The 24219-nt window shown below is 36.6% G+C and overlaps 1 protein-coding gene across 2 annotated transcripts in view; it reads left to right on the forward strand.

Annotated features, from left to right (window-relative positions):
- The window catches only part of PYDC2 (pyrin domain containing 2), a 100644-nt gene that overhangs the window by 8611 nt on the left and 67814 nt on the right, over positions 1–24219 (forward strand). For both annotated transcript variants that reach the window (XR_644324.4, XR_002520626.2), the window contains exons 2-4: positions 2224–2395; positions 2704–2744; positions 6072–6112. The gene's annotated coding sequence lies outside the window, so the exon portion shown is untranslated. The remainder of the gene's footprint in view (positions 1–2223; positions 2396–2703; positions 2745–6071; positions 6113–24219) is intronic.

A 24219-nucleotide genomic window follows, 5' to 3' on the forward strand; every position in this document is an offset into this window, starting at 1 on the left:
TTTTCACTTTCCGCCATGATTGTGAGGCCTCCTTAGCCACGTGGAACTGTAAGTTCAATAAACCTGTTTCTTTTGTAAACTGCCCAGTCTCGGGTAGGTCTTTATCAGCAGTGTGAAAACAGACTAATACGACTACTTACAAATTATGAGGAAATAATGTTTTGTACAAGGTATATACTTAAAAAATTTTTTTTTAAATTTTTTAATTTGTTTTTTATTTTTTAATTATACTTTAAGTTCTAGGGTACATGTGCACAACGTGCAGGTTTGTTACGTATGTATACATGTGCCATGTTGGTGTGCTGCACCCATTAACTCGTCATTTACATTAGTTATATCTCCTAATGCTGTCCCTCCCCCCTCTCCCCACACCAGGACAGGCCCTGGTGTGTGATGTTCCCCTTCCTGTGTCCAAGTGTTCTCATTGTTCAGTTCCCACCTATGAGTGAGAACATGTGGTGTTCGTTTGTTTTTTTTTTGTCCTGGTGACAGTTTGCTGAGGATAATGGTTTCCAGCTTCCAAACGACATGAACTTATCCTTTTTTATGGCTGCATAGTATTGCATGGTGTATATATGTCACATTTTCTTAATCCAGTCTATCATTGATGGAATTTGGGTTGGTTCCAAGTCTTTGCTATTGTGAATAGTGTCACAGTAAACATACATGTGCATGTGTCTTTATAGCAGCATGATTTATAATCCTTTGGGTATATACCCAGTAATGGGATGGCTGGGTCAAATGGTATTTCTAGTTCTAGATCCTTGAGGAATCGTCACACTGTTTTCCATAATGTGAACTAGTTTACAGTCCCACCAACAGTGTAAAAGTGTTCCTATTTCTCCACATCCTCTCCAGCACCTGTTGTTTCCTGACTTTTTAATGATTGCCATTCTAACTGGTGTGAGATGGTATCTCATTGTGGTTTTGATTTGCATTTCTCTGATGGCCAGTGATGATGAGCATTTATCATGTGTCTGTTGGCTGCATAAATGTCTTCTTTTGAGAAGTGTCTGTTCATATCCTTTGCCCACTTTTTGATGGGGTTGTTTGTTTGTTTTTTGTAAATTTGTTTGAGTTCTTTGTAGTTTCTGGATATTAGCCCTTTGTCAGATGAGTAGATTGCAAAAATTTTCTCCCATTCTGTAGGTTGCCTGTTCACTCTGATGGTAGTTTCTTTTGCTGTGCAGAAGCTCTTTAGTTTAATTAGATTCCATTTGTCAATTTTGGCTTTTGTTGCTATTGCTTTTGGTGTTTTAGACATGAAGTCCTTGCCCATGCCTATGTCCCAAATGGAATTACCTAGGTTTTCTTCTAGGGTTTTTATGGTTTTAGGCCTAACATTTAAGTCTTTAATCCATCTTGAATTAATTTTTGTATAAGGTGTAAGGAAGGGATCCGGTTTCAGCTTTCTAAATATGGCTAGCCAGTTTTCCCAGCACCATTTATTAAATAGGGAATCCTTTCCCCATTTCTTGTTTTTGTCAGGTTTGTCAAAGATCAATGGTTGTAGATGTGTGGTATTATTTCTGAGGGCTCTGTTCTGTTCTATTGCTCTATATCTCTGTTTTGGTACCAGTACCATGCTGTTTTGGTTACTGTAGTCTTGTAGTATAGTTTGAAGTCAGGTAGTGTGATGCCTCTAGCTTTGTTCTTTTGGCTTAGGATTGTCTTGGCAATGTGGGCTCTTTTTTGGTTCCATATGAACTTTAAAGTAGTTTTTTCCAAATCTGCGAAGAAAGTCATTGGTAGCTTGATGGGGATGGCATTGAATCTATAAATTACCTTGGGCAGTATGGCCATTTCCACGATATTGATTCTTCCTATCCATGAGCATAGAATGTTCTTCCATTTGTTTGTGTCCTCTTTTATTTGACTGAGCAGTAGTTTGTAGTTCTCCTTGAAGACGTCCTTCACATCCCTTGTAAGTTGGATTCCTAGGTATTTTATTCTCTTTGAAGCAATTGTGAAAGGGAGTTCACTCATGATTTGGCTCTCTGTTTGTCTGTTATTGGTGTATAAGAATGCTTGTGATTTTTGCACATTGATTTTGTATTCTGAGACTTTGCTGAAGTTTCTTATCAGCTTAAGGAGATTTTGGGCTGAGACGATGGGGTTTTATAAATATACAATCATGTCATCAGCAAACAGGGACAATTTGACTTCTTCTTTTCCTAATTGAATACCCTTTATTTCTTTCTCCTGCCTGATTGCCCTGGCCAGGACTTCCAACTGGTACCATTCCTTCTGAAACTATGCCAATCGATAGAAAAAGAGGCAATCCTCCCTAACTCATTTTATGAGGCCAGCATCATCCTGATACCAAAGCCTGGCAGAGACGCAACAAGAAAAGAGAATTTTAGACCCATATCCCTGATGAACATCGATGTACAAGGTATATACTTTTGGATTTGGGTGTTCTGATTAGACCCCATTGATTTCTTGAGAACACTCTGCCCCTACTAATCTGAATGCTTCTGCAATAGACTACACTTAATTGTCTTTTGCGTCCCATCAGTTGAGAGCCACATGTTTAAATGAAATGAAAAACTGCTTCATTTCAAATTCAAAAACAGTGTATTTAGCTAAAAGCCATGCCTAAGGAAGAAAAGTAGGGTATATATTTCTGGATATGAGAAGGAATATTTTAATCACCTGATTTATGGTTCTTTGGCTACAATCTTTGTTTGTTCTTTCATTTAGCCTTCAACTTTATGAAGAGAAGAGGTCATTTTCTCTTGAAGGTAATTTAGTTTTCCATTTTCTTTATAATCAGATGGTAATTATTTCAGATGCACTCTCAGCAGGAAAACATTGAATATTTTTAAATAAATACACTTACTGCAATTAAACCAGCCATAGCATGTCTGCTCCTTAAGGTTTGAATTTTGTTAAATGTTTGCTAAAAACATCCTTATGTCCTAGAAAACCAATTCACTCTTCCATTACAGATATACACATCGAGGAAACTGAGGCCCAAAATGATCATAGGATCTGCCTCATGTCACCTAGTTTATTCATGGCAGAGATAGTTCTTGAATTACTTATCCTTGACTCCCACCCTTGTACTCTTTCCAGCCTGCTGTGCCACCTCCCTCTCCAAGTAAAAATGTGTTATCCAGTGAGACTCAATCAATGATTACTACGTTCTTGTTATTCAGAGTGTGGTCTGGGAACTAGCATCATGGACAATCCCTGGCAGGATGTTAAAATAACAAATCTTAGACCCCACCCCAGACCCATGGAATCAAAATCTGCATTTTTAACTCAATTCCCGGAAGATGCACAGATTGAATTGTATGATGAACCTAAGAACCTACGTTCTCACATGAGACTTTTTAATTGAATGTATTTCATTAGGTTTTATAGGATTGTAAAACACATTGTGCAGTTTTCATTTTAACTCATAAGGCTGTTAATTATTCTTTAATTTAGCTTGTTAAGTGACAGAAGTTTAGCACTATCCATTTATTTAAGTGCAAAACTAAGAATGATCTTTAACATTAGGCTGGCTATTGGATAAAGTAAGACCTTTTGGGACTGATATTCAAGGCCTTTCATAATTTGACGTACAATAGGGGGCTCTGATGGTATAACAGATTTTTAGATGTGAAATGGACAGTTGTTAAACTGGACTATCCTTTTTCACTGAGAAATACACAATGTGTTACAAACTCAATCTTAAAACACTCTTTGCAAACATAAGTTGAAGGCAGGAAATTTTCTTGTCGTCTTCCTTACAAGTGAATACCAGTGGTAGGAAAAGGTCTGCCATTACAAACTTAAACTATTTAATTCCTACTTTGGAATGGAGGAGCAGAAGCTGCCTTTGCACACGTCATTTTGATTCATCTCTTATTTTCCCCTCCTCTCCATCTGTATAGTTGGTGCCTTGTCCTCTTGTGTCGTACTGCTCCAGAAATGTATTAAACAGTCTTGTTCTTCCAAATTGTTTTCTGTAATGGTAACAGAAATGCCTTTAAAAAATAAAACAAAACAAAACAAAATTTGATAATCTGAGCTTAAAACTTCCAATGTCTTCTATTCTTATAAGAGTAAGTAGAAACTTCTTAATAGACCTACATCTTAATGTCCACCATGATTTGGCTCTGACCCATTTACTAATGCAGTGTGTTATCCTTGCTTGTGCTCTGGATAAGAAAAAGAACATTCCTGCTCTATAAAAGGCATTATGGAAAAAATGGGAGTAATTTGAATTTATTCTGTAACTTTGATCTGTGTATCACAAGAAGTATTGCATCAATGTTAAGTAATTTTACTAATTTTATTAATTGTAATGTTTATGTAAAAGAACATCCTTCATTTTAGAAAATTACACTCAGGTGTTTAGAGTGTAATTCTGTTTTCAGCTTTCTCTTTAGAAAGTATTATACACACACACACACACACACACACACATATACATACACATGTATACATACGTCTGCGGAGAGAAGGAGTCATATGAGAGGGAAAGAGAGAGAGTATGCATGGGAATGCTGAACACATGCAGTAAAAGGTTAACATTCAGGAATTTAAGACTTTTAGGATTTCTTTGTGCTATTGCCGCAACTATTCTGAGTCTAAAATTTCAAAATAAAAAGTGGAAAAGAAAATAAATTTTTATCGGCTTGTCATGCGGATCGTCCTGCTGCCATTACATTTCTGTTATAAGATAGTAATCCACAAAATAGCTTCATGACTTATTTTTTAATGGAATGAATCTTATGAAGCAACAGGCTTACTATGATTCAAGTTATATATGTTATATACACCTATCTATTTTAGTATAGAAAATAGACTACAACAGTAAATATACAAATGTTAAGGATAGTGTCCTATGGCAGTGGGATGACGGATGATTTTAACTTATATTTTCTTTTGCTTATCTGTTTTTTCATAATTTATTCAAATGACTTTTTGAAAGTTAGAAAATATTATTCATGCAAATTATTTGTTAAACTTTATTACATTTTGTTTTGAAATTAAGATTAGAAGTAATGTATTTGTATCTTACTTTGCAAAGTATTAGTGTCTATTTTAACATTGCTTAATCAGCAATTCAGTAATTTCCCTAGTATTTTGTTTTTCTTAGTTGTTGACAGAGAAAAACAATTGAAAAAAATATTGCTTTTTCCTCAACCATTAATCAATAGTTGTCATCTACTTTAACACTGGAATTTTTACTGTAGCTGCTAGAAATGGACAGACTGAGTGGTTTGAATAAATATATATATACCTTTGTCATGAACCCACTGGAAAAAGTATTATTAACTGCGAAAGAGAACAGAAGTCAGGTATAGAGAAAACCTGAAGAGACAAACACCCTATATGTTCTTTCTATTTAAGGGACAAAAGTAGTTATACGTTTGTTCAATGACTAATTAATTGCCTCAACAATTGCATTTTGGCCACACCAGGACACTCATTGCTTATCAAAAGGTGATTTGCTAATTAGGAGTTTTCATCTAAAAACAATGAAGAACCGAAAATTGAAAAAGGAAAGCTGAACTCTTTCTTAGGGTTGTACTTTTTCCTCTTCCGTCATCAGTCTTGGGAGAAAGACTCTGTACTTTTGACATTTAACAATACTTTTTTTTCTTATTTTTTTCCCTACTTAAAAAAACCACAAATACTGAATCTAAATTAGAAACTTTGTAATTCCAATGCAAAAAATAACTCATTTATGTTTTTCCCAAGCAACACACACAAACACACACACAGGCAGACGTACATGGACACTCACATATGCATATTTATTTTACTAAAATAGGATTCATATTATTTTGAAACACATCTTTTAAAATTGATATATTGTGAATACCAGTCCCTCTAAGCATTGTTCCACTACAATTTTACCATAAACAGCTGAAGTTAATTTACATTTATTTGATACTTATGGCATTTCAAATTCTTTTTACTCCCCTAATAAAGACAGCACTTTGATAACTATCCCTCCAGCTAAATATTTGTTTACATTGTTAAATGTTTCCTTATGATAAACTCCTAGAAATATGAAAAGATTAAAGACTGTATTTAAAAATAATTGTGAAATGTATTTCTTTTTTCAGAGTGTGAATAATGTTGTATACTCAAACTCTGAGAAACACAGGTATGTTGCATAATCCATGTCAACTTGATAGCTTAAAAATCCTATCTTGTTTTAAGACACATTTTCTTGATTACTAGAAAGATTAATCTTTTAAATATGCTTGTCGGCTATTTATATTTTTTCTTTTGTAATTTATCTTTTATTTTATAACTAATACTAAAATATGAAAATGTTAGAGATGAAAAATTTCTTGTTTTATTTCTTTAAAGCCAGAGAACTTATTTTCAGATAAAGCCTTAGAAGAAAACCTTATATGGAATAGATGACGTGTACCTGAACAGGTTGAAGGGAAAGCAAGCCTCGGAGAAGATGTTTGAGCAGGGTAGTAGTTGTTTTCAGAATTAATGGAATAGAGGAAAAATGAGAGGAAAAAAAAAAAAACCAAAAAAACAACAAAAAAGAAAAAACAACAACAAAAAAAGAAGCCCCAAACAGGTAGAAAACAAATATAATTATGTATGAAAGAAAAAATTATTCTAATGCTTATTAAAGACAGTAAGAAAGACTTTGTTAAAGCCTGGTGGGGGGTGACTATCAAGATAAACGTAAAGACCACTGAGATTGGGTCTTGCATTGGGAAGAGAGATTGAGCTTGACCCCGAATGTAAAAAGGAAATGTAGGAATTCATAGCCAAGGAGCACAGTGAGGGTCGCTCGGTGAAAAACTGCTAAGAGGAAACATCAAGGATCCGAGTGGTATTCCGGCGAAGTCTACTTAGTAGGATCCATGCTGAAGGCAAGCCAGTGTGATAAGACATCCAGGATGGGAAATGAGGGATTTGATTAGATATCGAGGGTGCAGGACTTTCAGTAAACTGAGTTAGCCGGATTTGTGCTAAAATTGGACCATGCAGAGATGAACTCAGAAGTCCAAAAGTCAGGCCTTGTTGGAAAATTGCTCATAGGAACCTGAGTAGAGTTTGGCCAAGGAAAGAATCTTTGTCACATACAAGTGAAGAGAGAAAAAGACCTCCGTATGTATCACAGGCCAGGACAATTGCAAGAACACCTTTTTACTACTTTTTTCCTCACCCTCTTTCAAATTCTTTAGGGAATTCTTAAAGCTTGGAGAATATTTCCAATTTAATTCAGTCTGATACTTAGAAAAAAAATTAGGAAAACCAGAATGATGATAACTTAATCATTGGTTTCTCCTATAATGCCAAAGCTGCAGGAATATAAGGGAACACTGCCTACTTCAGTGTTGAATGGACACGTAAATCACCTGTAGGTCCGGGAGGAGGGCCTGGGTTCTACATTTCTATTAATCTCCCAAGTGATACCCTTGTCACTGCTCTAGCAAAGACAGTAAGGGGCAAAAAAACAGCTGAACCCTCTTATTTTATACACAAATTACTTCAGACATGTGGGGACATCTACATCTACCTGTATGGCAAAGTACATGACCATAAACCTTTACACACACACACACACACACACACACACGCACACACCCGTACCTACCCGAGAATCTGGATGAAATGTAATAGAGCTTGAATTAAAGTGAGAGTAATCTCCAGGAACACCGAGGGAAGTGAAAACTAGAGTCTACCTAGCTGAACTGCCGTGAGACAACTGAAAACTATTGACCTGATTTTCCAAATGAGTCCTAGAGAGGGGAAGGTGACTTGCTCAAAATTATATCTTTGTAAGCCCAGTGTAAGCACTTGTACGATTATTCAATAGAACCTGAAGAAAATATTGACAAATAACAATGGGAGAATTCCTGCATTACCATATAGTAAAACTTATTCTAATGCTACTATGTTGAAAACAACAGTAACAACTGGGGAGAGGGGGCAGTGGAGATCAGACACGGTAAGTTTGAGAGACCTGTTAGACCTCCAAGTGGAGGTTTGATGTGGGCAAATAGACTCATTCCTCTGAAGTTTAGGAAAGGTTCCATATGGAGACTTGGAAGCATCAGTGTAGATATGGCATTGAAACCCACAGAACTGGATCAGATCACTAGAGATTGACTGTCTCTTGAGAAAATAAGAGGTCTAAGGGTGAATCCTGGGGAACTCTACAGTTCAGAGCTTGGGAATATGAAGCGGAACCAGAATCAAGACTGAGAATGAGTGACCACTGTAAAGGAAGAAAACCAGGAGAAGGCAGTGTCCTGGCAGCCATAGGAACAGGAGAGAAGGCAGAGAATCTGAACATAGTAGTTGGTAGGAGGGTTGTTGTGAAAGTTCCCTCATGATTATCTAACTTATGGATGAAAGGAAAGTTATTAACTAAGAGCGATGGTGGAGAAAGATAAGGTGGAAAATGTCTACTGACGCATTGATTTAAAAAGACAAAGTGAAACAAGTGAACCTGGAAAAACTTCAATATGTGTGTGTGTTTATGACATAATTTATGTTAAAAACATAGTATCCTATATATTATTTATATTAGATATATAGAGATACATATTGTATCTATCTATCTATATTTTTATATATTAGATATATATATCATAGAAAAGAGTATAAAAAATTCATGTAAGATTTCCCCAGAGAAAGTGGAGAAGGGAGAAACCTAGTTTTGCTTTATAAACAACTATGTTTCCTTTTGAATTGTTATAGCAAACATATTTTGCTTTTGAGTAAAGGTAAGAAAAAATAGTTGGTCTTGCGGACCTTTGTTAAGGAAGTAACAAATCTGATGCAAAGGTAGCAGTAACCTTTGTGAGACTGACTGCAGGATGGCTCAGCAGGTTCCCAGGTCCTTGAAAGACATTTGGGGCTTAATGAAGGCCCTTTGTCCCGTGAGGGATGGTCTGTGTTATCTTAGTTAGCTCATGCTGCTATAACCATGGACTGGGTAGCTTATAACAACAGAAATTGATTTCGCACAGTTCCAGATGCTAGAAGGCCAAGATCAAGGTGCCAGCATTGTTGAGTTCTGGCCCTCCTGGAGGGCCCTCCTCCCGTTTGTAGACTGTTGACTTCTCATCGTAGGCTCCCATGGCAGAAAGAAGGTGAGAGGGTCCCTTTTGTAAGGGCACTAATCCTACTTAAGAGGGCTCCACCCTCATGACCTGATTATTCTTAAAGGCCCCACCTGTAAATGTATCACGTTGGAACTAGGATTTTAACACATGAATTTTGAGGGACACAAACATTCAGCCCTCTGTGTATGCCTTGCAGAGCCATTTCTTCTTTGGATGTCTCACTGTGGGGATAATAGGGTTTTGGGGTAACTGTATGACTTTGTTGTCCTTGTTTGTTTTTGTAGTAAAAACCTCTGACATCAGGTACCTGATACTGAGATAGATATTCAGACATATGGTGTTTCTTCACATTAAGTCAACATTTCCCAAGAAGCTGGCCAAGTTCACCTAGAAGCCTTCTGTTTCACTATTATTAATTTCTCAAGCCTAAGAGCTGGTATATACAGGGCTTTTTTCCCTATCCTAGAGAAGTACTAGGACAAGTTTCTAGAGATCTCAGAATTGAGGGTCTCTGAATGTGGCCAGATTGCAATCTATAATTGCAGGTTTGGAGCTAATTCTTGATAGCATTAACCTCATCCAGAGTTGATCTGTGAATCCTTGTGCCAACCTTGAGATCTTCACAGTCATCTATAAACTCAATAGGAATACTGGCTAATGACTGCTGGCTTTTGTTCTAAGCTGAGGCCATGTGACAGCCCCTATTTACTCCAGAAAAGCTAAAGAAATCTTTGGGATCTCTATCTTGGATTCCAATGCTTCCAGTGGCAGTTAGGACTATGGTGTTCCTGGGATTTTTTTCCCAGGAGAAGATAAGGTAAAAGATTTCTGGGGGCAATCAGGGCACAACCAATCAGTTCCTGGGGGCAGCCTGGACACCATCACTGACCTGGAAGTAGCTCAGGTGCTGATTCTGCCTCCAGGGTGCACACATCCTTATGTGATGAAGGAGGAAACTCATGGGGTTTCTGGACAACCTGGCCTTCAGAGAAGGACCTAGGGTTAGACACTGGGTGTTCCTACACCTACTATGAGCTACAGAAACAATTCTGGGCTCCATCAGAATTCACAAATGATTGGGAATTTCTTAACTTTGGAGCCTTTCAGAGACACCTGATGTGCTGCAAAATAGCTGAACAGATTCTGGGGACATTGGGGATACCATAGCTAATTCCATAGCCCTAAGTCTTTTCATTTTTTTAGGCAGAGTCTGGTTCTCTTACACTGGCTGGAGTGTAGTGGCGTGATCTCAGCTCACTGCAACCTCCACCTCCCGGTTCCCAGTACAAGTGATTCTCCTGCCTCAGCCTCCCAAGTAGCTGGGATTACAGACACCTGCCACCAGACTGGCTTTTTTTTTTTTTTTTTTTTTTTTTTTTTTGTACTTTTAGTAGGGTTAGGGTTTCACCATGCTGGTCAAGCTGGTCTCGAACTCCTAGCCTCAGGTGATCTGCCGGCCTCGGCCTCCCAAAATGCTGGGATTACAGGTGTGAACTACTACTGCACCTGGCCTGGCCCCTAAATCCTCTTAATGGCAGGAATCACCTTAGGGTTTGGGGGCTTCAAGCGAAGGAAAGTGCTCACAATTAAAAACACTGGAGTTTTCTTAAAGAAAAGGAGGCTCCTTCTGACAGCCTCTGGACATTTTGGGGGAACCATCAATTCTGGAGATCCTATCTCCGAGAAGAGTGTCTGTGTCCCTTCCTTCCACTGTGGTAGGAAGAAAGCGTTAAATCAAACCCTCTGAGGTCAGAAAAAACAGTTGGAATTGTGTGAATGAGGTTCTGGAAAACTAGATTTCTGAAGCTAGACACTAGTGAGATTAAATCTGTTCTAGAAGCCATTAGGAAGACCCAAGGTGAGGTTCTGAGGCCCTCTAGACTCTGTGGGAAGAGCATGAGAAAATCCCATTTCCAGGAATGAGATTACTCCTGGAATGCTATTGCAATTCCATTGCTGGCTGGCTTTTGCTTCTGGGCATGGCTGACTGTCTCTGGCAAATTTTCACAGGTTTTGGCCTATTTAAAAGAACAGCTCTACTACTTAGAAGATCCGTGGGTGTTTAGGTAAATTATTTATGGCCTGAAATCTTGTACATTCACTCTCCAAAGGAGTAATGCAAAATGGATGAGGCCTGAGTTCCACCTCAATGCATAAACCATGCTCAGTCTTCTTACAGAATGGTCTTCTCTGTGTGGAGTCTTTTGGCAACCTCTGTGGTTTTTAAACTTTTATGGCCCAGACTTTGCTCAAGGTGAAGCAGGTGTCCCTGTAATTTTATTTTAGCAGTAACATTCTCGTGGAATGGTTGTTTGAGTCTCTTCTCTCATTGGGGTACTTCTGGGCTGAGCTTTTAGCAGGGGAACACTGGCTGTTATGATTATTTAAAATTTTAAAATAATACAGAGAGGAAATATTATTTTCATTTTGCTGAAGAAGAAATTCACAGTATGATAAATTACTGTACCCAATATTACACAGCAGATAGTTGAGTCTATTTACTAATGCAAATTTGACTTTGAGATATTTTTTCCATTAGCCCAGAGGTTCTGAATCTTTAGCATTCATCACAATTACCTAGAGGCATTTGTAAAATACCAATTTCTGGGTTCCTTCTCAAAATTAATGACTCAGTAGGTCTCTGAAATTTGCTTTACTAACAAGTTTCCAATTGATGCTGAACATTATAGATGAAATATTTGTGTTTTTCCAAAATCCATTGAAGTCCTAACCCCCATTGTGATGGTTTCTGGGAGATGACTAGATTATAAGGATGAATGTCTCATGAATGTGGTTGTGACTTTATGATAAAGAGGTTCTAGAGAGTTCCCTGCCTCTTTCCTCCATGTGAAGTTATGCTGAGAAGCTGTCTGTGAACCAGGAAGCAGACCCTCACTAGACACCGAATTTGCCAGCTCCTTAATTTTGAACTTCTCATCCTGGAGAACTGAATGAAATAAATTTCTGTTGTTTACAGGCCACTTTGTTTAGGTATTTTGTTACGGCAGCCTAAACAAACTGATGATGCTGGTACAGGAACCATATTTTGAAAACCACTGGCCTAAACTATGCTGAGATCTTGAAAATGCTTTTCTCCTGTAATTCTGCTTTAGTTTATATTGCTTTTTAGCTTATAGAATGTCATCAACATCTGTTATATATGGGTAATCTAATGATAGTTTCAGGTCATGTCAAATCACAATTCTCATTCTTTGGACTTTCTACTTTGCGAGAAAGACTTTAGCTCCAAAGGAGTGTAGGTAACTTAGTAACTTGATTTTATTTCCTTGTGAATATAGGACAAAAATCTTGCTTGGGTCTGGCTGAAATTATTTATCCTCTGACATCTGTAGTAAAACTTATTTTTCCCTTGAAATATTAGAACTTAAGCCCTGAGTATACCATTTTTGTTTGAGATATTGATGACCACATTTCTCAGCTTTCTGATGATTCTGACTGCTTAGTACTGACTCCCTGTTGAACATCTGTGTGATCGTGCCTGATGCTTCACCTCCGTGAGCATGTATGTATGCATGTATTTGCTTGTCAACTCAGAGTATTGCTTCTGTGTGGATCAAGTTAGGTAAGAGACGTGAAAAAGATTTGTACATTCTTCTAAAAATATGAAGTGATACTATTGTATTTGAAAACAAAAACCAGAATGAGCAGGGGCCAAACTGTTTTCGTGGGATAACCTGCCTCTAAATATATCAATATAATGAACTAATTGGTCTGTCTGCACACTTACAGATGAGTAGGAACGCTCAGCTGGTTTCTAACATCTGTAGGATATACATGTCTCCCTGTTTCCGAGATCCTGTTGGTCCTTGGCTACTTTTAATTGGTTATCTGTTACTTGTGTCAGCAGAACTCAGTGAGGTTTCAATGTGACTGTGATTATTGGAATCTTGAGGATAACTGTGTTACAATTCACTTGTCAATGGCTTATGCTGGGAGTTGCCATAAAATTGTGGCCCAAGTATACCTTAATGGGTGGCCAAGTAGAGATATTATTTCCTTTATTCCAAAAGATATGTAAGTGCCATGATGGTTTCTGAAACTAAAATATTTAACTTTTAAAATAACATGGTCTTTATCCCCACGGGTACATTAAAATGATGGTGCTCAGTTTTCATTTAGTTACTCGCTTGAATGAGAATGTGAGTAGCTGAAAGGGACCGAAATGTGTGAGTTGCCTTTTTGAGAGGAATCAGAAATTGGTTTTTGCTAATGGAGAAAACTTCTGAACTCAGAAACTCATTATATATTCTGTATTTTTTTGCAGAAAATGCCTAAATTACCTATGAAACTTTCATGAACAAGGCAATTTTTGAAGCTGAAAAGCATAAAATAATGTCAAAGCTCTCAAAGTGAAGAAGATAAAATTGTTCTTCACCTCCTTGCCAACCCCACCCCTGCGTTTCTGGCCTAGTTTTTTAGTGGAAAGTTCTCTTTTAAAATTGCTCTTCTTTCACTTCCTCTTTTCTGAGTGATTGATGTCTAGAGAATTTTGTTTTGCCTTGGATAACTTCAGAGAATACATTTTTCTTCACTGGATTCGGTACATATTTGTGTCTGCACTATTTTTTTTTTTTTTTTTGGTTCCAAAGGGTGGGACACCATCTTTGGCTTTTTCTGAATCTTCTCTTCATCCTTATTTTGTGGTTATTATAGAAGATGTCAAAGCATCAGACTAGCATTCATTTGGAAATAGTCTATAGTGTAAGTCAGGGTCCTAATGGGAAAATGGAAACCATATTAGTTATTCACAATAGAGTAGATTTGCTTTGGGATACATTACACAGATATTGATGAGCTGGAAGAGCAGAAAGGGAATACTGGTGACCTAGAATCATAGGCACAGGAAGAGCCTGGGACAAAGAAGAAACAGTGAAGACAAAGGACCTATGTGGCTGGTTTAGTGAATGCCGAAAGAAGTTGCAGGTTTGACCAGGCGTCACTGCCAGCGCAGCTGCAGGGGAAAGGAGTAAGGCGGGAAGGAGCTCCCATCTCCCACTATTGTTCTATTATGGGAGAGTGTAATTGTGACTTTATGATAAAGAGGGCCTAGAGAGCTCCCTCCCTCTTGCCTCCATGTGAAGTTATGCTGAGAAGCTGTCTACGAACCAGGAAGCAGACCCTCACTAGACACCGAATTTGCCAGACACTAGTGAGATTAGATCTGTTCTAGAAGCCATTAGGAAGACCCAAGGTGAGGTTCTGAGGCCCTCCAGACTCTGTGGGAAGAGCATGAGAAAATCCCATTTCCAGGAATGAGATTAATCCTGGAATCCTCCCATCTCCCACTATTACTCTATTATGCTGCCTACTGGCAGAAATTCGGTTCCCAAACTGGGAATTATTGTTTGCCATGTTTTGAGCCCCAACATTACAGAGTGTAGAATGAGTTTAGAAGTAAGGGAAACTGGATAAGAAATCAGCACAATCTCCATAATTTTTGACACAAAGAATAAAATTTGTTAGTATACTTTCTATTTATATACTATCATCAGTGCAGGTTCCTGCAATTAAATATATAATAAAGTTTCATCAAGTGGCACTTTGAATTAGTAATTTTCAACTCAATGCATTTTTATTCTATAATTCATGAGTTTCTATTTGTTTCTCTGTATCTTTGGTAGCAAATATTTTAAATTAGCATTTGGTAATTCATAATGTGGGATTTTCACCTTCTGTGCTGATTGTAGAACTTAATCTCCATGTAAGTTGCAACTACAAACTGTCTAATAATCTAGCAAACATATTAAAACAATTTATAAAGAACCAAAGTGTGTAACAAATTATTTTCCTCTGAAGAGAAAATAATTTGAGAACATATATAGTGAATTTTTAGAGAAGGAATTTAGAGGTCATGTAATCAATGAACCTTGTTTCTAAACCTTGTTTTAGAACCTTGTTTCTAAAGTAACCTTGTTACTTCCACATAATAGTCAATTCCTTCTTTATAGATTTTAGTGCTGGACTGAGATAGTAATAAAAAAATTAATTTAGATATAAAATAAATTGACTCTTAACACACATGTTTTATTAACCCACTTTTCTTGAATTCTATGAATTGGAAATATTTCAGGTGGATGAATAAGTAAAACATATGCAAAGAGAAACAAGAATAGGCTAGACTGGGATGTTAAGTCAGCTTGTTAAAAAAGGCTTATATTTAGAATCTACAACAACAAAAAGGCAAGCATTATCCTTTTTTGCATAATATTATTTGAGGAATGCTCTTCCTATATACTTACAGGAAAATAATTTGATTTTTTTTCTTTTTTTTTTTTTTGAGACGGAGTCTTGCTCTGTCGTCCAGGCTGGAGTGCAGTGGCACGATCTGGCTCAGGGCATGTTCTGCCTCCCGGGTTCACGCTATTCTCCTGCCTCAGTCTACGGAGTAGCTGGGACCACAGGTGCCCGCACCACGCCTGGCTAATTTTTTATATTTTTAGTAGAGACGGGGTTTCACCACGTTAGCCAGGATGGTCTCGATCTTCTGACCTTGTGATCCGCCCACCTTGGCCTCCCAAAGTGCTGAGACTACAGGCGAAAGCCACCGCGCCTGGCCAATTTGATTTCTTTAGTAGAAGAAATTACCAAATAATGCCAATTTGATTTCTTTAGTGGAAGAAATTACCAAATAGTTTATTTCAGTGAGGCAGGAAGTGTGCATAGATTAATTTAGCAAGCAGTTATGAAGGTCTTTCTATAATGGAATAGAACTACGGCCTATTCTTTATATATAAAAACCAAGAGAAACTACGAAGTGGGAAGCCAGGAATGGGGTCGAAAATTGAGTTGCTTTCTGATCAGTGCCCCTTGTTAAGCACTCCCACTCCCCTGAACCATTCAACAGACGTTGAAACATCTCCTTTCCAAAATATTCATTTTTCTTTTATGCATTTGTTCCTGCCTTTCTGTTAGCATGAAATGCCCTCTTTTTCCCCCTTCCTATTGAAATTCAGTCTGTCTTTCAAGACCCAGTTCAAATTCCATGAGTTTCATAACCCCCTCCTCCAGATTCTGTTAATCAGTTGCTTCTTCTTTATCCTAAAAGAATTTGCTCTATTATTTTCTACATCTCCCGCACAAATAATTCCTTATTTCAGATAGTGTTCTCCTTTGATAATAGTACCATGGACTATTATGGATGAAAGCTTTATATTCTTTGTCCCAGAAAACCATACATATTTTTTACATTCAAATGCATTTTCATAGGGTTTGCTAAGAAGAGATAGAGAGTTTGAAAGGTGGACTGTTTAAATATCTAATACACAATTGTTCTTGGCAATGAAATGCCTGATGTTTCCCTTCCCCTCTCTTCTTTTTCTTTCCTTTCTTTCCTTTCCCTTTCACCATCTTTCCTCTTTATTCCCTTCCCTTCCCTCCCCTCCCCTCCGCCCGTCCCCTGCCTTCCGGTTTCCTCCCTTCCTTCCTTCCTTCCTTCCCTCCCTCCCTCCCTCCCTCTTTCCTTTTCTTTCCCTCCTTTGTTCCTTCATTCCTTCCTTTCTTCTCTTTTCTTTCTTTTCAGTTTATTTATCCTTTATTTAATGCTGTTTTTTATTTTTATTTTTTAGTGACTCCAAAATTTGGAAACTTTTTTCTTAGAATAGAAATGTATTTTAATAAAGAAAATTCACTTAGAAGCCAAAATTGATATACTTTGAATAACTTTGTTGGCAAAAAAAAAAAAAAAAAAAAACCCAAAAAACTGCATTACTCCATTTCTAATATTATGTCCTCACCAACATCACAGAATTAAGTAGTGGAAAGAACACTGAACTTGGTGTCCAAAAATATGAGATCAACTTCAGGATCTACCAGATAATAATATTGTGAACTTCAAAATTAATGTAATATCCCTGAGCTTACTGCAACTCTGTGAAATAAAAAAATAAAAATACTATAGGATTGTGGAGATTGTGTGAAATCCATATGAAAGCACTTTGTGAACTGTGTACCACATTATTTAAGTTGTAGAAGTTGTTTTCATTATCATTATGAATAAGAATACGTAGATTATAAGATCATATTTAAACATGAACGTCAAATATTTTCTAGAATATAAAACATTTCAGGGAAACAAGGAAGAGTACTTAGTGACCTGAATCAGTAAACTTTATCTAAAATGCCTCAATTATTGTTCATTATATAATACCTCATTTTAAAAAATCAAAAATGAGATCTAAAGTTAATTTGCATTGTATGTATTGAATTAGCACCAATGAAAAGAACTATAATGCAGTAGGAGTGGAAATGATCTTACTACAGACAATCCTGTCATTTAAAAAATCATTTCTTGACCCAGATTCTGTGTGTCAGATGTAGTATCTCTATATTACTAGGAGTAAAGAGCCCGAGAGTGGTAGAATTGGAAAAAAGCTTTGTTTTTTCGGATATTACTTTTTGTGGTTTAGTTCTCCTCAGAGTGATTAAGTGCTGGTTGGCCTTATCTACCTTTGGGTTTGTACTTTATTAAGAGACCCTGATGGTTTAATGGCACGTAAGTTGTGTTCGTGGGATTCTGCTTGTTAGGAGCTTAATGCTGAAAGCAGATGACATGTAAACTGTCCCTGCAGCACCCATTACACTAAAATAAAATAGTCAATCATGAGTGGGTACTACGTAGAGTCACTGCTCTTCATTTTGGTTTTAAAAATGTGAGACTTTAAACCCGCAGAGAAAAAACCTAGAGGTCACAATATTTTAAATTAAATCTATCATTTACAATAAAGGAATGAACCATACTTAATTTTTAATGTTCCAACATCTTTTGACTTTTCCATTTACAAGCTGTACAATTTTATGCAAGCTGTTTTTTTTTTTCCCTCTGAGTCTCAATTTCCTTTCCTATAATATATGAAGACGTTGAGCTATGTTATTTTTAATAATCTTTGAAGTCTCAGAGATGCATTTGATTACTTAAAATAATGGTTTACTACAAAATCCCTGGAAGATAACCTAGGAAATATCATTCTGGACGTGGGACCCGGCAAAGACGTCATGACGGAGATGCCAAAAGCAATTGCAACAAAACCGAAAATTGACAAATGGGACCTAATTATACTAAAGAGCTTCTGCCCAGCAAAAGAAACTATGAACAGAGTAAGCAGACAATCTACAGAATGGGGAAAATGTTTTGCAAACTATGTAACTGGCAAAGGTCTAATATCTAGAATCTATAAGGAACTTAAACACATTTACAAGGAAAAAAAAGACAAACAACCGCATTAAAAAGTGGGCAAAGGACATGAGCAGACACTTTTCAAAAGAAGACATACCAGCAGCCAACAATCATATGAAAAAAAGGTCAGTGTCACTGATAATTACAGAAATGCCAATCAAAACCGCAATGAGATACCATCTCACACCAGTCAGAATGGCTATTACTAAAAAGTTAAAACAATAACTGATGTTGGAGAGGCTGTGAAAGAAGGGAAGACTTAGGTAGTGCTGGTGGGAACATAAACTAGTTCAGCCATTGTAGAAAGCAGTTTAACAATTTCTCAAAGAACTTAAAACATTACCATTCAACCCTGCAATCCCATTACTGGATATATGCCCAAAGGAATATAAATTATTCTATCATAAAGACACGTGCGTGTGTATGTTCAGTGCAGCTCAATTCACAATAGCAAAGACAAGGAATCAATCTACATGCCCATCCATGGTAAACAGGATAAAGAAAATGTAGTACATATACACCATGGAATACTATGCAGCCGTAAAAAAATGAGATCATGTCCTTTGCAGGAAAATGGATAAAGCTGGAGGACATTATCCTTAGCAAACTAATTCAGGAACAGAAAACCAAATACTGCACGTTCCCACTCATAAGTGGAAGCTACACATTGAGCACACATGGACACAAAGAAGGGAACAACAGACACTGGGGCCAACTTGAGTGTGGCGGGTGGGAAGAGGGCGAGGATCAAAAAACTACCTCTTGAGTACTATGCTTATTACCTGAGTGACAAAGTAATTTGTACACTGAACCCCTGTGACATGCAATTTACCTATATAGCAAACCTGCCTGTGTACCCATGAACCTAAAATAAAAGTTTAAATAATAATATTTTAATGAACCATCTATATATTGTTTCTTTTTAAAAGAAAAGTATTTAAAGAAATTATAATCTCAAAAATATCAATGGAATACCTTTTTCTTAAATAAGACTTTTTTGGTCTAGCATGTCTGGTTACATGTGCCTAATTATAATAACAGTCTTTCTCATTCATGGAAGTATTTTAAATAATTTAACTTGCCTGATGCTCCCTAAGGGAGTATTTTGTATTTCTGCAGAATGAGAAACATTGTGTGTTTGTGTGGGCACACATGTAAAATTATGGACAAGGATGTTAGTGTGTGCAGTAAAAAGACCAACTTAGAAAGTCGTGATTTGCTTTCTGTTTCTACATCTCTCTATGCATCTATACAAAGTGAAACACTTTTAATTTTAAATTAGGTAATGTATATGCTTTATCACATTACTAACTGCAAAAGAATACTAGTAAGTAGTGCTTGAATTCATTCATTCAACATTGATAGAATACAAATATGTGCCAGACATTGCAAAAGACAGTGAGGGTGGGAAGAAGAAAATATGCTACACAACCTCATGGAACACTGAACTTAGCTGCCTAGGAAACACATATTTGACTACATAGAATAATAAAATGACCTTGTAGCTGAGATTAGTTCAATGAGATTGTATGAGAATACACAAAAGGAGAATATTCTCAGTCCCTTAAGAGATAACAGGCACCACTTCCTGGGTGATGTTCAAGCTGAGTCAAATGAGGAGGATGTGCAGAAGTGCAAATGTTTCAAGAGCATTTTTCCCAGAAATTCATTCAAAGCACTCATTTCAATATGACTGAAATGTCAGTATTCAGTATATGCATTTCAGTATGACTAAAATGTGGCCTACAAGGCAAATTTGGTAAGACGAGGCTGCAGAAATTGGCAATGACAGACTGTGGAGGGTCAAGTTGATATTTTATTTTGAAGACTGTGGGAATTCAATGACCTGTTTTAAGCATGGGAGGAAACGGGAAATAGCTTGATTGACTCTGCATTTTAGAAGGATCATCCTGTTAGTTTTGTGGTGAAAATATTGAAGGCAAACAATCTGGGGGCAGGGAGGAGAGCTAAGCTATTAATATAAGAGGCAAGTTTCGGAAGCATCAGGAGTTGCAGGTAAAGGGCATCTGGTAGAACAAAGAGACTTCTCGTGGGTGGCCTCATCAGGGCTCAGTGATTTGTGAAAAGCGAATGAGAAGAGTCAAGTGTAATTTCTGTGTTCTGGGTTAGGAAAGGCAATGGTTCCATTCATTGAAAAGGGAGGAGAGTTGGTGGTAAAGTATTGAGTGATTTTGTGACCCTGAAATAAGTAGACAAGAGAAGCATAAAGCCATCGAGGTTGGAAACATAGATTTGTGCTTTATCAGTACAGTTTATTTGAAATTATAAGAGTGGATGGTGCCACCCAGGGAAACAGAATACAGGGAAATCAAAAGAAGAACAAAGATGAAACTCTGAGAAATGCCATCACTTAAGGTGTAACCGAAAGAAATTGAATCTGTGAAGGAGGTTGAAAAATTACCACAGACATTGAAGGAAAAACAGGCAAGAATTATATTATGGAAGCCCTACAGGAGACAATTTCAAGAAAACTTGATCCAGACATCTACATATTTAATAGATTTCAAGTAAAATCAAGGCTGACATGTGTTCATTTTATTAGAAATAATGGAGTAACTGCTTAACCTTGTGAGAAAAATTTCCCTGAAAAGATAGGGATAGAAATTTTGCAGCTGTAGGGTGAGAGCAGAAAGGGAAGGAGGAAGTGTAGATTGCCTATAAGAAATTAGTTAAGGGGAAATCAGGACAATTAGATGAAGGCTGGGAGACCCTGAAATTAAAGTTTTTTTTTAATAATGAGAGATTTATGTTTATTTATATATGAAGGGAAAGAAAGCAGTAAGGGAGCCGTTGAAGGGACCAAAGGAAGAGGATGTTGTGAGGTCTCTAAGGAAGAAAAGAGTAAGATTTAAAGCACAGGTTAAAGGATTATGTTGAGACTCGATATAAGATAAACCTTCCTGTGAGACTGGAGAGAGAGGATAATAATGAGTGGAAATATAGCTATATTTATTGATGGACAGAGATGGCTAAAAATCAGAGAACTGAGTGATGACTTAATCCTTTTGAAATGAGAGAAATTTTCTTTGCAAATTAATAAACTGATGAGATATCAGTATTTCTGTGGATTTTTAAACTCTGATTTATTTGCACATAATTCCTCAAGGTCTGTGTGGAATTAAAATGCTACCCTTAACATAGAAAATGATTTTCCCTATCAAAAGTTGTATAGCACGATATTCTGACACATTTTTTTCAATTTTTTTTTATTGCTGTGGGTGTCAATGTTTGGTACTTCACCATGGCACGTGTTTACATACAAACGTGACAAGAGAACTACAACAAATAGTTTCCACAAGGTGAAGATTATAGAGGTATCAAAACTCTATGTATTTAATGAAGTGAATGTATGATTAACACAGCTTATAAGAGACTGGAAGTTGGAGCCTAGGGTGTTTCATAATGTTGGGCTTCAAAAATATATTTTTGAAATTGTCTCCAAGATAGGTCACATGTACCATGATTGAATTTTCTAGAGCACAATAATTTGTTAAATGTAAACCTATAACATGTATTGGTTTTGTAGCTATATTTTGGCATTTTTAAAATTCTGCAACTGCAAGCCTGAAAAAATAGAAATGGCCTTGACCTGGCTTGTTCACTGAGATGCCTCATGCTTAGGCAGTGATAGTGATTCTTAGATGCATAATCTAGAAAGCTTCTATGTCAAGATCACATTTTTGAATTTTTTTTCCCCATTTAATAGTCTAGTAGAAACAGAAGAAAGGAGAGATGTTTGTTAACAGAGCTTGTTATTTTATTATATTTAATAACATGTCAGTTGTGTGGAAATTAAGACTTTTCCATTGTGAAACTGGTGAAGTAAATCTACATAATGGAGCTGTCATACTAAATCAATGATCAGACATCAGCCAGTATTGCATGCTTTGGGGTTAATTTATTGTTCATAGCAGCTGAAAAAGGAATATATTTTTTTCTTTCTTGATTTTATTTTTAATTTACAAATAATAATTGCATACAGTTATGGGTTCAATGTGATGTTTTGATATATGTTTACAAGGTGAAATAATTACGTTGGGCTAATTAACAAAATTATCACCTCAGATGCTTATCATTCTTTTGTAAAAAAATTTTATAAGCAGTAAAACTTTACTCATATACAACTCTACTCTTTAGACGTCTTACAGAAAGCCCTACATAGAACTAGAAGCAAAAAAAATAAAATAAAATTCATTCTGAAAAATTTAAAATAGAAACATACAGCTCACTTTTAGCTAGGGTTGCCAGAGAATTTCAATTAAACATTATTGTACTTTATATTAGGTATGATATTGTATAGTTTTTAAACTCCATTTTTTTCTCCCAAAAAATCTCATTTTATTTTGCTCTAAGATAAATGAGAAGCATAATAAGAATATGCAGTGTTCACTTCCTACTATCTGGAGCACTCCATTTGTTTTGTTTTTTAGTCTATACACTACCCACAAGTCTATACATTCTTTTCACACCAGCACTGAAACATTTTATATAATAATGGAACAGCAAGTTCTTTTTTGAAGAGGAATATTTTTATTCATCAAGAGATGCTGTTCTTTCCAGAGATATGAACATTATGTTCAAAGCACCAACTTCAATCTAAAGGAAATGTGGAGGGAGCTATTTTCAAAGTGGCAACAGGAAGATTTGGATATTTCATCAAAATAAGGAGGTTACTCAAAATTAACCAAACCCCTAACACGCAGAGAATAGCATACTGAACTTTAAAAAGGCAACCTGTGTTCAGGTCTCCAGGACCTCTACTGTACATAAGTGCATTACCCCGGAGAGGAATTTAGTTAGTGCGTTAAGAACAACCTGGTCCTGCTGCAAACCGAAGTTGTTTGAAAATGGCCTTTTATTTAATTTTACCTCAAGAAGATTAAAAAACTCAGTAAAAGAAAATACAGATGCCAAATTACAGTAGAGTTTTTTTTGTTTTTTTTTTTTTAAAGGCTGCTAAATATTCCTTACCTTAAATGAGTTCCATACAATAAAAAACAAGATGAAACAAAATGGCTTAAAAGTTTCGGGGGGATGGGTAAAATAAATTTGTCCCTACTGAGTAGGTAATACCCAGTGCTCATAATAAGAACTATTTTAGCGGGCTGGGCGCGGTGGCTCAAGCCTGTAATCCCAGCACTTTGGGAGGCCGAGACGGGCGGATCACGAGGTCAGGAGATCGAGACCATCCTGGCTAACACGGTGAAACCCCGTCTCTACTAAAAAATACAAAAAATTAGCCGGGTGAGGTGGCGGGCGCCTGTAGTCCCAGCTACTTGGGAGGCTGAGGCAGGAGAATGGCGTGAACCTGGGAGGCGGAGCTTGCAGTGAGCTGAGATCCGGCCACTGCACTCCAGCCTGGGCGACACAGTAAGACTCCATCTCAAAAAAAAAAAAAAAAAAAAAAAAAAAAACTACTATTTTAGCCAAATACAATGCATGAGAATTGATTGAATATTGGTTTAAACATATAAAAGACATTTTTGGACAACTGGAGACATTTGAATATGGACTGGATGTTGGATGACATTGTGCAAGTACTGCTCAGCTTTTGAGTGTGATAATGGTACCACAATGTTATAGGAGAATGCCTTTATTTTTAGGAGAGTATGCTGAAGTATTCAGGCTAACATGATCTTAAAAAAAGAAAACAAAACAGACAAAACCAACTAGACATTTAGCTATTTCATTGTTTCTAAGACGCCACTGATTGTCAGATACATCATTATTGTTTATACAAACAATTAAGAGAAAAATGCTGCCAATAAAAAGATAATGTTTTCACATAAATTTGCATTTTTTAATACATACTGGCAGAGCTTTATAAGTCATTTTTGACAGTTTGTAGAATTATATGTCCATTTTATGGATACCTTAAAAATGAACACCAACAAAATAATTGTCTACACTTTCTGGAAGCTCCTCCCCATTCAGAGTCTGACTCTTTGGGAT

Source organism: Papio anubis, chromosome 2 (genome assembly GCF_008728515.1).
Source record: "Papio anubis isolate 15944 chromosome 2, Panubis1.0, whole genome shotgun sequence".
NCBI lineage: Eukaryota > Metazoa > Chordata > Mammalia > Primates > Cercopithecidae > Papio > Papio anubis.